Source organism: Thalassophryne amazonica, chromosome 5 (assembly GCF_902500255.1).
Source record: "Thalassophryne amazonica chromosome 5, fThaAma1.1, whole genome shotgun sequence".
NCBI classification, from domain to species: Eukaryota; Metazoa; Chordata; class Actinopteri; order Batrachoidiformes; family Batrachoididae; genus Thalassophryne; species Thalassophryne amazonica.
In genome coordinates this window covers 106,455,215-106,465,732 of record NC_047107.1, presented here as the reverse complement: position 1 = coordinate 106,465,732, position 10,518 = coordinate 106,455,215, and the positions used below count along the sequence as shown (strand labels likewise).

Here is a 10,518-nt window from a genome sequence, read left to right as displayed (position 1 = left end):
AGGTACCAGTAGATTCAGTAGATTTTCACAAATCCAACAAGACCAAGCATTCATGATATGCACACTCTTAAGGCTATGAAATTGGGCTATTATTTAAAAAAAAAGTAGAAAAGGGGGTGTTCACAATAATAGTAGCATCTGCTGTGTTGACGCTACAAACTCAAAACTGTTATGTTCAATCTGCTTTTTTAGCAATCCTATGAATCCTTAAAGTAGTATTTAGTTGTATAACCACAGTTTTTCATGATTTCTTCACATCTGCGAGGCATTAATTTTGTTGGTTTTGGAACCAAGATTTTGCTCATTACTAGTGTGCTTGGGGTCATTGTCTTGTTGAAACGCCCATTTTAAAGGCATGTCCTCTTCAAGTATTTTGACATATCCAAACTGATCCATCATACCTGGTATGCGATATATAGGCCCAACACCATAGTAGGAGAAACATGCCCATATCATGATGCTTGCACCACCATGCTTCACTGTCTTCACTGTGACTGTGGCTTGGATTGAGTGTTTGGGAGTCATCTCAGAAACTGTCCGCGGCCCTTGGACCCAAAAAGAACAATTTTACTCTCATCAGTCCACAAAATATTCCTCCATTTCTCTTTAGGCCAGTTGATGTGTTCTTTGGCAAATTGTAACCTCTTCTGCACATCTTTTATTTAACAGAGGGACTTTGTGGTGGATTCTTGCAAATAAATTAGCTTCACACAGGCGTCTTCTAACTGTCACAGCACTTACAGGTAACTCCAGACTGTCTTTGAGCATCCTGGAGCTGATCAATGGGTGAGCCTTTGCCATTCTGGTTATTCTTCTATCCATTTTGATGGTTGTTTTCCATTTTCTTCCACACGTCTCTGGTTTTTTAGTCCATTTTAAAGCAATGGAGATCATTGTAGATGAACAGCCTATAATTTTTTGCACCTGCGTATAGGTTTTCCCCTCTCCAATCAACTTTTTAATCAAACTACGCTGTTCTTCTGAACAATGTCTTGAACGTCCCATTTTCCTCAGGCTTTCAAAGAGAAAAGCATGTTCAACAGGTGCTGGCTTCATCCTTAAATACGGGCCACCTGATTCACACCTGTTTGTTCCACAAAATTGACAAACTTACTGATTGAATGCCACACTACTATTATTGTGAACACCCCCTTTTCTACTTTTTTTTTTTTTTTTACTAATAGCCCAGTTTCATAGCCTTAAGAGTGTGCATATCATGAATGCTTGGTCTTTTTGGATTTGTGAGAATCTACTGAATTTGCTGGTACCTTGTTTCCCATGTAACAATAAGAAATATACTCAAAACCTGGATTAATGTTTTTAGTCACATAGCACTATTATTCTGAACACTACTGTATACACTGTCTTGAAGCCCTCACTAATTGAGACTTTACCTAATCTGTTCTTAAAGCTCGGACCTCATTTTACCGCTCTCATCAAATCCACGTCACACGGTCCTAGGGGCACTTAATGTTTATTTATACCATGCCAGTTGACACATAATGTCTTGTCCTCATCGCAGGTTAACCAAGTTGAGCCCACGCGCATTCCTGCTGCAGGACAGACTGCAGTCCTTCAGCCATTCTCCTTTTTCTTTAGTGCCTCAGCAATAGTCATCATTATGTGAAGGGGAAAAAATTAATTTGTACTTTTTAAATCAGATTTAGGCTTATTGCCAAGTAGGTTTTCACATATATGGGATGTGCTTTGGTCTGATGATATGTAGCAGGATAACAATAATCATTATCATGGTGCAAGGTGATTTTAAATAAACAACAAACGTATTGTGCCGAAAAAAATAAAAAACAAAACTGTGCAGAGAATGCACTGAATATAAAATCCAACAGCACAATAAATGTCAAATGGCTGGAAGAGGATTTGACAGCCACAATCCAGAGTGAGAAATACATGAGGCTGCCACAGTACTTAGGCTTCACTGATTAGCAAATGCACCCACACTAAATACTCATTAAAGCTTTTTCATGTTGTACTTTGATTTGCCCTGTGTGGGTGTGACAGTGTTCTCACAATGCCGCTCGTTCTCTCTCTCAATGCCACCAGCACCACTTATCACGCAAGTCCTTCTGATCTCCACCAGCTGATATTTACCGAGGCGAATTCGATGGCACAGGCATCTTGTTCATAAAATGAAGAATGGAAAAAAACATCTTGACAGTTGTGTACTGGTTGTTTCTGTGTACAAAGTAAAGGGTTAAAGAGGCTTGCTGTGTCTAGGGAATAGAGAAGGAGAAAGCTAATCTAATTTCTTCTGCTGCTTTAACCTTCCCTCTTCCAGATCGGGTGCACGTCGATTGCTGGAAGAACAGAGTGAATTACAAACTTAAAAATATGCTTCCTCTACTGTTCACATTCTTCCTAATCTGTGTTTTGTCAGTATTAATTGTCTTATCTCTATTTACAACTCCTTCACTCAAACTGCGCATATAACACTGTTTCTAAATTAATCTCTTTCTGCAACCACCACAATGTCATCTGCATATATCAGAACACTTGCATTCATATTATCAATTCCTATATCAAGCTTGGCCTGCTTCATTTCTTGGACCAAATAATTTACATAAAAGGCAAATACTGTAGGGAAAAGAACATGTTCTTGTACTCAACAAGGAATAATAAACAGGGCTCTCCCCAGAAATTTAGAGCATGGTGACGCTAGGGTGGTGGGAGGACCTGCTCCACCCAAATAACCCCCTGCCCCCGGGAGGAGAAGCTGCTGCAGTTTGCCTTTTTCAAATACCAGTGGAAGCCATTTCCTGCAACTTCATAAGCAGAAGAGACTTGTAAAAACATTATCTGAAAAAGATTGTGCTTGGTTACCCACAAACTGGAACCCCCCCCAATAAAAACTAGTGCACCATGCTCATAGACCACAAACCTCTGCCAACACTAGTTTCAATTCCACAAGTCTTTACATTGGGAAACAATTTTCAAGGTCAAAGTCCTCTTAGAAGTGGCTTTCCATAAGCTAAAATATAATACAAAATATAGATCGAACGGACTTTTCAATGTTCATATCAAATATCCACTAAATCCGCAATGCAGCTCAAACTTATTCTATTCATTGAGAGTGCCAGTTTGCACCTCATTGTCACAATTGAGAGTGATCGAGGCACTTTTGATTGAGATATAATACAAAATGTACATCAAATGGGCTTTTCAATATTAAATTCAAATGTCCACAAAATCCACGATCCGGATCAGATCTGGATCAAATTTTGTCAGATGATAGTGAGTGCCAGTCTGCACCTCACGTTCAAATATTAGAGTGATTGGTGCATGTTTGATTCAGATATAAGTAAAATATACATTAAATGGGGTTTTCAATGTTAAATTTAAATGGCTACAAAATCTGTAATCTGGATCAGATCCAGATCAGACATTGCCAGTCGATAAAAGATACCATCCTACACAACACTTTCAGATATGAAAGAGATTTGATCTTTTTTGACAGTTATGAATTTTTGAAGATAGGGATTTTTCCTGACTTTGATCTTGAACTGATGAGTTGACCCCGGTAGCCAACTGTGGTCTTTGACCGCAGTGCCCTGGTATGTTCTGCCGGTTCTCAGTTTCACAGAGGAAACTCTTTCTGGGTACCACCAGAGGCGGCACAAAAAGCACAAAATAGTCCTCTTATCCACAGGCTTTGTGTATCGCTTGTGCTTTGTCATGATTCATGCGAACAGAGAGTCTGACAGTGTTCATCAGCGGAAATGGTGCTTTTAAACCTTTGCATGATATTCTTATTTATATATATATTCCACCAATAAAACCAGACCAATGATGTGAGTCTTGTGCGAGATGCCTGCTTTGAGATTACCAAGGAAAGCAATGGAGACAAGATAAATCACTCCTGATTGCTGTCCGACTGTAAATTTGACCCACGTTTGGGAAGTGTTGAGGTGCATTGAAAACGTCAGACAGCATTCGAAGAGCAGTGTAAACAGTCGGGTACAGTCATGTGGCCAGCCCGAATGTAGAGTACATGCACTCAACTGTTGAGGTGGAAAAATATTGAACAGTGGTCAAAGGGCAGTCTGACCGCAATCTCACTGCATTCTAAATATTCGTACGGCATGAAAATGGCATTTGAAGCATTCAGATTGCGTTTGAGGGGCAATTTGAAATGATCCACCATTTCAGATTCTGGCCAAATGTCCCAACTGTGCTTGAATGCACCACAAGGGCACCTCGAATGCTGCTGGAATACATGTCTTTGACCCGCAATCGTACCTCACTCGTATGGTAATGTAAGTGCATTGGTCATATTCTCACTGCATTTTGACAGCTGTCTAGGTAATCCTAATGTGTTTTGCCTACATTTGTACTGCGTTCAGAGGCTAATGCACATGGCATATGCATGGATCATTCGGGGTGGGTCAAAGCGCAGTCTGAGTATTCGGATGGCTGTCTTCCACAATTCTTTTTCTCTCCCAGATATTGCACAAATTGTGTATTATTATTGTTGTTGTTATTCTTATTATTATTAGGGCCAGAGTAGGCAATGTCCTATGACGACCCTATTGTAATTGCGCTGTTTATTATTATTATTGTTATTAGGGCCCGAGTAGGCAACGTCCTACGAGGACCCTATTGTCATTGCGCTGTTTATTATTATTATTAGGGCCCGAGTAGGCAACGCCCTACGAGGACCCTATTGTCATTGCGCTGTTTAGTATTATTATTATTATCACTCTTGAAATCGAAATTTCGGCCTCTTCCCATGCTGAAAAACTCACCAAACTTTCCAAAGTCGTCCGGCCGGATCCGAAATTCAATATTTTGGGGGCCTCGCACATGGTCGCAGAAAAATCGCGAAATAGCGCCCCCTAGAAATTTTCAAAAACCCCTCCGCATTGGGCTTTTTTCGTCGTAGCCTCACGAAATTCGGTACACATCTTTACCATGCCAGGACACACGAAAAGGTCTCTTACTGTCATGGTGAAATATTGACAGGAAGTCAGCCATTTTGATTTTAAGTTTTGATTTTGAGCAAATTTTTGCCATTTTTGGCCATTTCCACTACTTAAATTTGAACAAACTCGTCCTAGGGATTTCATCCGATCATCTTCAAATTTGGTCAAAATCATCACAACACAATGCTGATCAAAAGTTATCAAAAGATTCTAATTAAGTCAAAAGGCGTGGCTGCTAGGGGTCGTCAAACTTTGGCGAGCTTTTCAGAGCGTGCCATTTCACTTCGAACGGCTGTCACGCCCACATACTTCATCGTAGATCCTTCAAACTTGCTGGACATGATGAGGGCTCCGCCTTGAACGTCTACATATCTTAAGTTCTCACCTGCGCCATAGCGCCCCCGGTGGTGGCGGGAAATGTCCTATTTTTACTTTAAGAGGTCCTGATGTCACATATTTAACCCAATCAACTTCATTCCACTTCGAAAACATGCAGAACAAATTGGTGAACGTAGGCGATGTACGCCGTGAAGTTACGAGTAACGGCGTCCGTGTGGCGGCGTGACGAATATTGCCCATTCGCCATGAAATTACGTTCTTCCTTTTGACGGCTTTAATTTTGTCACATCATGAAAATTGATACACAGGTCGAGCACGACAACCTCTTACAATTCATAGGGGCGGGGCAAAATGCCTCAATAGCGCCACCTTGAAACATTCAAAAACCCCTCCCCATAGGGGTTTTTTTGGAGTAGGGAGATGAAAATTGGTACACATGTGTGACTTGCATAGACATACAAAAAAGTCTCTTGCACCATGGGTCTACTCCAAACAGGAAGTCGGCCATTTTGAATTTTCTTCTCATTTTGGCGTGATTTCCACATGTTGTATTTGAACAAACTCCTCCTAGGGATTTTGTCCAATGCACTTCAAATTTCTTCCACATCACCCAGATACGATACTGACCAAAAGTTATCCAAAGCTTTTCTTTATGTCGAAGGGTGTGGCCGCTATGGCGCCGCCATTTTGACCCTTCGCCATGGAACATTATACTTAAATAGGTACTGATTTCACATACTTAACACCATCAACTTCCTTCCACTTCTAAAACATGCAGAACAACTTGGTGAACATAGGCGATGATCGCCGTGAACTTACGAGTAACAGCTTCTGTGTGGTGGCGTACCGAATATCACCCCTTCACCATGAAATTATGTTCTTCCTTTTGACGGCTTTAATTTTGTCATATCATCATGAAAATTGATACACAGGTCAAGCATGACAACCTCCTACAATTCATAGGTGCCTCGCCCATGGGTGGGTCAAAGTGCCTCAATAGCGCCCCCTTGAAAATTTATACTTGTGTGACTTGCATAGACGTACAAAAAAGTCTCTTGCACCATGAGTCTACTCCAAACAGGAAGTCGGCCATTTTGAATTTTCTTCTCATTTTGAAATGATTTCCACATGTTGTATTTGAACGAACTCCTCCTAAGGATTTTGTCCAATGCACTTCAAATTTATTTAACAGCATCCACAGATGATACTAACCAAAAGTTATCGAAAGTTTTTCTCTATGTTGAAGGGTGTGGCCGCTGTGGTGCCGCCATTTTGACCCTTTGCCATAGAACATCAAGTCATGATAACTCCTTCATGCTTTGCCTGATTGACTTGAAACTTCACTTGTATGATGACGGTTGGCCCCTCAACACACCTGGCCCCTCTGTTTCTACACTGAGCGCCCCCTAGTGGATGAACCATCAACATGTCATAACTCCTTCATGCATTGTGTGATTTGCTTGAAATTTGAACTGTGGGATGAGTGGTTGCCCCTGTACACACATGCCCACATCTGGTCACAAGAGAACACACTGCCCTGGGTAGGCGGTCGCGCGGAACGAGGGCCCGTATATGACTGCTTGCAGTCCTAGTTATTATTTTTATTTTTTTTTTGACATTCTGCCTAATTCGGTTTGGCATGTGCTCATTTGTACCAAGTGTGACGGGGCCATTAGGGAGAGCTTTGAGAAGACTGACGATTTATTACCGAGACAGGAAAAAATAATTCAGACCTAAAAGGTCTCTATTGATCCAGTGAATGAAATTAAGACACCAAACAAATGTTTTTGTCTTCTTGTAATCTTGCTGTCACCACAAAGGAAATGACATAGACATGATCAGTGCATGCCATGCTTTTCCTAAAGCTGTTCAGCACATCCACCAAAATTACATTTGTCTGCAGCAACTTGAGTAAATATAGTGCTGGTGTTATGATGAATTTATTGTATACCATTCTGAAAAAATGTTTGAAACAGAAAATGTGAGAAATTCCATAAGCCTGAAATTTCAAGAACCTCCTTTACACTAGACCTAAATATTTTGAGCCACATGTTCTTGTTTCACTAATAAAATAAAAGTCAAATTTTATTGTAATCAGACATTGTTTAGGTGTCCCCCACAAAGCAACAATTTTCCCCAAACAAGCAATGTAGTAACTCTAGTAATGTTCTACTCTGGGTGACCAATAAACCACCACTTTATGCGATTAGAAGCCATCACATGTACACGTAAAAGAAAAATAATGGCATCGGGGTCTTCTCTCTTTAGGGTGACGTTGCCTTGCCAGCAGAGGGAGCGTTAAATGTGGTGTCACTTTGGGGGACCTCTAAATCTTGTGAATTCAAATTTGGTCTGCACTTATAAAATCCCAAGTGGAACAAAAACAACATGTAACCCGAAGTCTCCCACAACTTTTATTTTTTCACTATATAACACGAACAGCCCTACTGTACATGCACAGGCTTATTCTAGATTTGTCTCCATGCTTTCGACACCTCCTCGATTGTAATCTCATTGTTCAGTATGATTTGGGCAATTTGCTGTATAGTCGAATCATCATAGAAGTTTTTAAAATTAGAAGTGCACATTACATAAAGTCATATTCACTCACTAAATAGATAGTACTGTGTTTTCCAAAGTATGACAGTGGAAAGAAGAAATGGACCATTAACCTCCTTTTTGTTTTAAATAAATGGAGGGTTGGGGGGGACACTGTAACAGGGTTCAGTTACTTTCAGCATGCATTTAAAACAGAGTTGGGTCACACTTAAAGCATGCGTTATATGAGTGATTGTGATGGCCTTACTACTCTGAGCTTTTCCCCATATCTTTGGCAATTGTCAGGCTCCACAGATGAAATACAGTTAGCACTCGTGCTAATTTTAAGAATACATGAAAAATGTGTTTGCCAAGCAACAAAATGCTCCATCACATGACCAACGAGGTCTGAACTCTGAACTGAACTCACTTTTTTGTTGTTGTATCCACTGTCATTCACTATGGGGAAATATTCTTCAAACAAAAGAAATCCACAACAGAACTGGAGTCTTCCCAAACATCAGTCTGCACTGTTAATGGGCTCAAATCACCCCATCAATGTGTGGTAATAACTGACGAAGCAGAATATTCCCAAATGGTAGACTCCACATTGTCTACAGAGACTAAAATCCAGTCTTTCGTTCGATCCAGAAAAGTTGTCCGAAACATTTAGGCTAATATATTAACATAGGCTACCTTCTTGTCCTTCTAAAGACATGGTGTGGAGAAAAAACAAGAAGAAAAGCAAAGCAACATTCTTTGTTCTTAAAAAAATGTTTTGGTTTTTTAAAAACTGGAAGGTCACACTTCAAAAGATGGATTTTTCTTTTAGTCTATTTGAAAGAAAACTATTTGGACTATGTGAAACAAGGACAGCTCTTTTGAGTGCAGTGCAGTAACTGAACACCAAAGAAAATTAGCAGTAAATATCTTTTACAGATGTACTATAAATGAATTTTCAAATAGTTAATTGCATTAAATTCATCTCGCGTATGATCATCGGTTCACTGGCTTAAAGAAGCAGTTTACTCACGTTTTGTAGTTTTAACAATCACATTAATTAGCTATGTAGGTCTTCTGACCAACTGTTGCTGGAGGTGCGTAAACCAGATTAAAGACTAGAGGTGACAGGGCCTTTGCGGCCGGTGCCCCCCAGGCTCTGGAATAGTCTCCCCTTCAATATTAGGTCATCCCTGTCCCTAGAGACTTTTAAATCCTCTTTAAAAACCTCTTCCCCCCCCCCTCTGGCATTTTCTAAATGAACAATTGCATCTCTGTTTTTTGCTATCTTTTATTCTTTATTTTATTTTTATTTGTGTTATTGGTAGTTGCAATTTTATTGTTATTTTTAGTTTATTTATGATTGGGGTAACTTGGTACCCATTTTTTATTTTGTACAGCACTTTGTTCGACCACTGTCATTTTCAATGTGCTTTATAATTAAAGGTTGTAGCTTCTTATCACTAAAGCTGTGTTTGTGTTAAAAATACGTACAAATGCACTGAGTTTTCAAATATTTACTTGCGACTTGCGTTGCATGGTCACCTCACCTATGACCGGCTGTTCACTGGCTTGTAGAAGGAGTTTACTGGTGTTTTGTACCTCGTATAGTGACAATTAGCTTGTTAGCTGTGCTGTTTAACACTGTGTGTGCCTTTTTATAAATAAATGATGTAATGATTAAATTGATTTTCCTTGCTGTCGCATAAAGTGATAAATGTGACTTATACTCCAGGAAAATACGGTAATTAAAAAAATCTTTCTTTTGTTTGGATGGCCAGAGTTAATTTTTACCACAAACAAATCTTGGAATTTGTGCAAGCTGGTGTTCTCTAGATTAAAGTTGGAAACCACTGCTGTATGTGACTCAGAGTTAAAACCTCCTCCACACATGCTCTGCAGCCCTAAATATGTCATTATCCAGAGGAGCTGTATGTCAGAATGCAAATGTCCGGATCATTTGGACCAGACATTAATCGGCTTTGAAACTGCTGACTCCCTATGACAAAGTCCGTGTACAGGTCATTATCCAGAGAATTCACAGCAAGCGAGTAGGCGTGGTGATGTTTTTGTCATGTGACTAGTGCGAAACAGCACAATGAAGACTTTGCTGAAAAGCTTTTATTTTAGGTACTTTCAAGGCTATATGCAGTTATACTTGTCATTCGCTGCATTTGTGTTCCATTTTGAAGACATTGGGGTGCAGTGATGCACCTTTCTCACAAATGGGTAAGAATCACATTTTTAAGGTCACGGTATTCAAATCGCAAGTACGTTCTTGTTGGGCTTCTATATACAGGTGCACAAAAAATGGAATAATATCACTTGAAATGTTCAACAGTAGGCTTGAGAATGAATAGTTTCCACATCCTGAGCATTTTGACGAACAATTTTGTGTTGCATCTTCTACAGTTGTATAAGAAACAAATATTTGAACGTGACTGTATAATACATAGTTGATGTTGCAGACCTCAGTTTTTTTTCCTTTACTCTGCACAGTCGAGTATGTGTAAAATCCCCCCCCATATCAGAATTTATTATTGCGCCCCAAGAAGACATTGATTTTGGCGGGGGTCTCCCTCTCCATTGCACATTGTTGGGGGTATTGAAAATGTTCTTTTGGTGCAGTGTTTTTATAGAACCTCCACTAGTTGACTATTATGGATGTAGTAACAGTTTACTGAGTGAGCTAATGCCCTGACTG

The 10,518-nt window shown here is 39.8% G+C and overlaps 1 protein-coding gene across 3 annotated transcripts in view; it reads left to right on the top strand.

Annotated features, from left to right (window-relative positions):
• The window catches only part of ppp3cca (protein phosphatase 3, catalytic subunit, gamma isozyme, a), a 103,244-nt gene that overhangs the window by 35,159 nt on the left and 57,567 nt on the right, over positions 1-10,518 (top strand). The gene's annotated exons all lie outside the window — the stretch shown is intronic.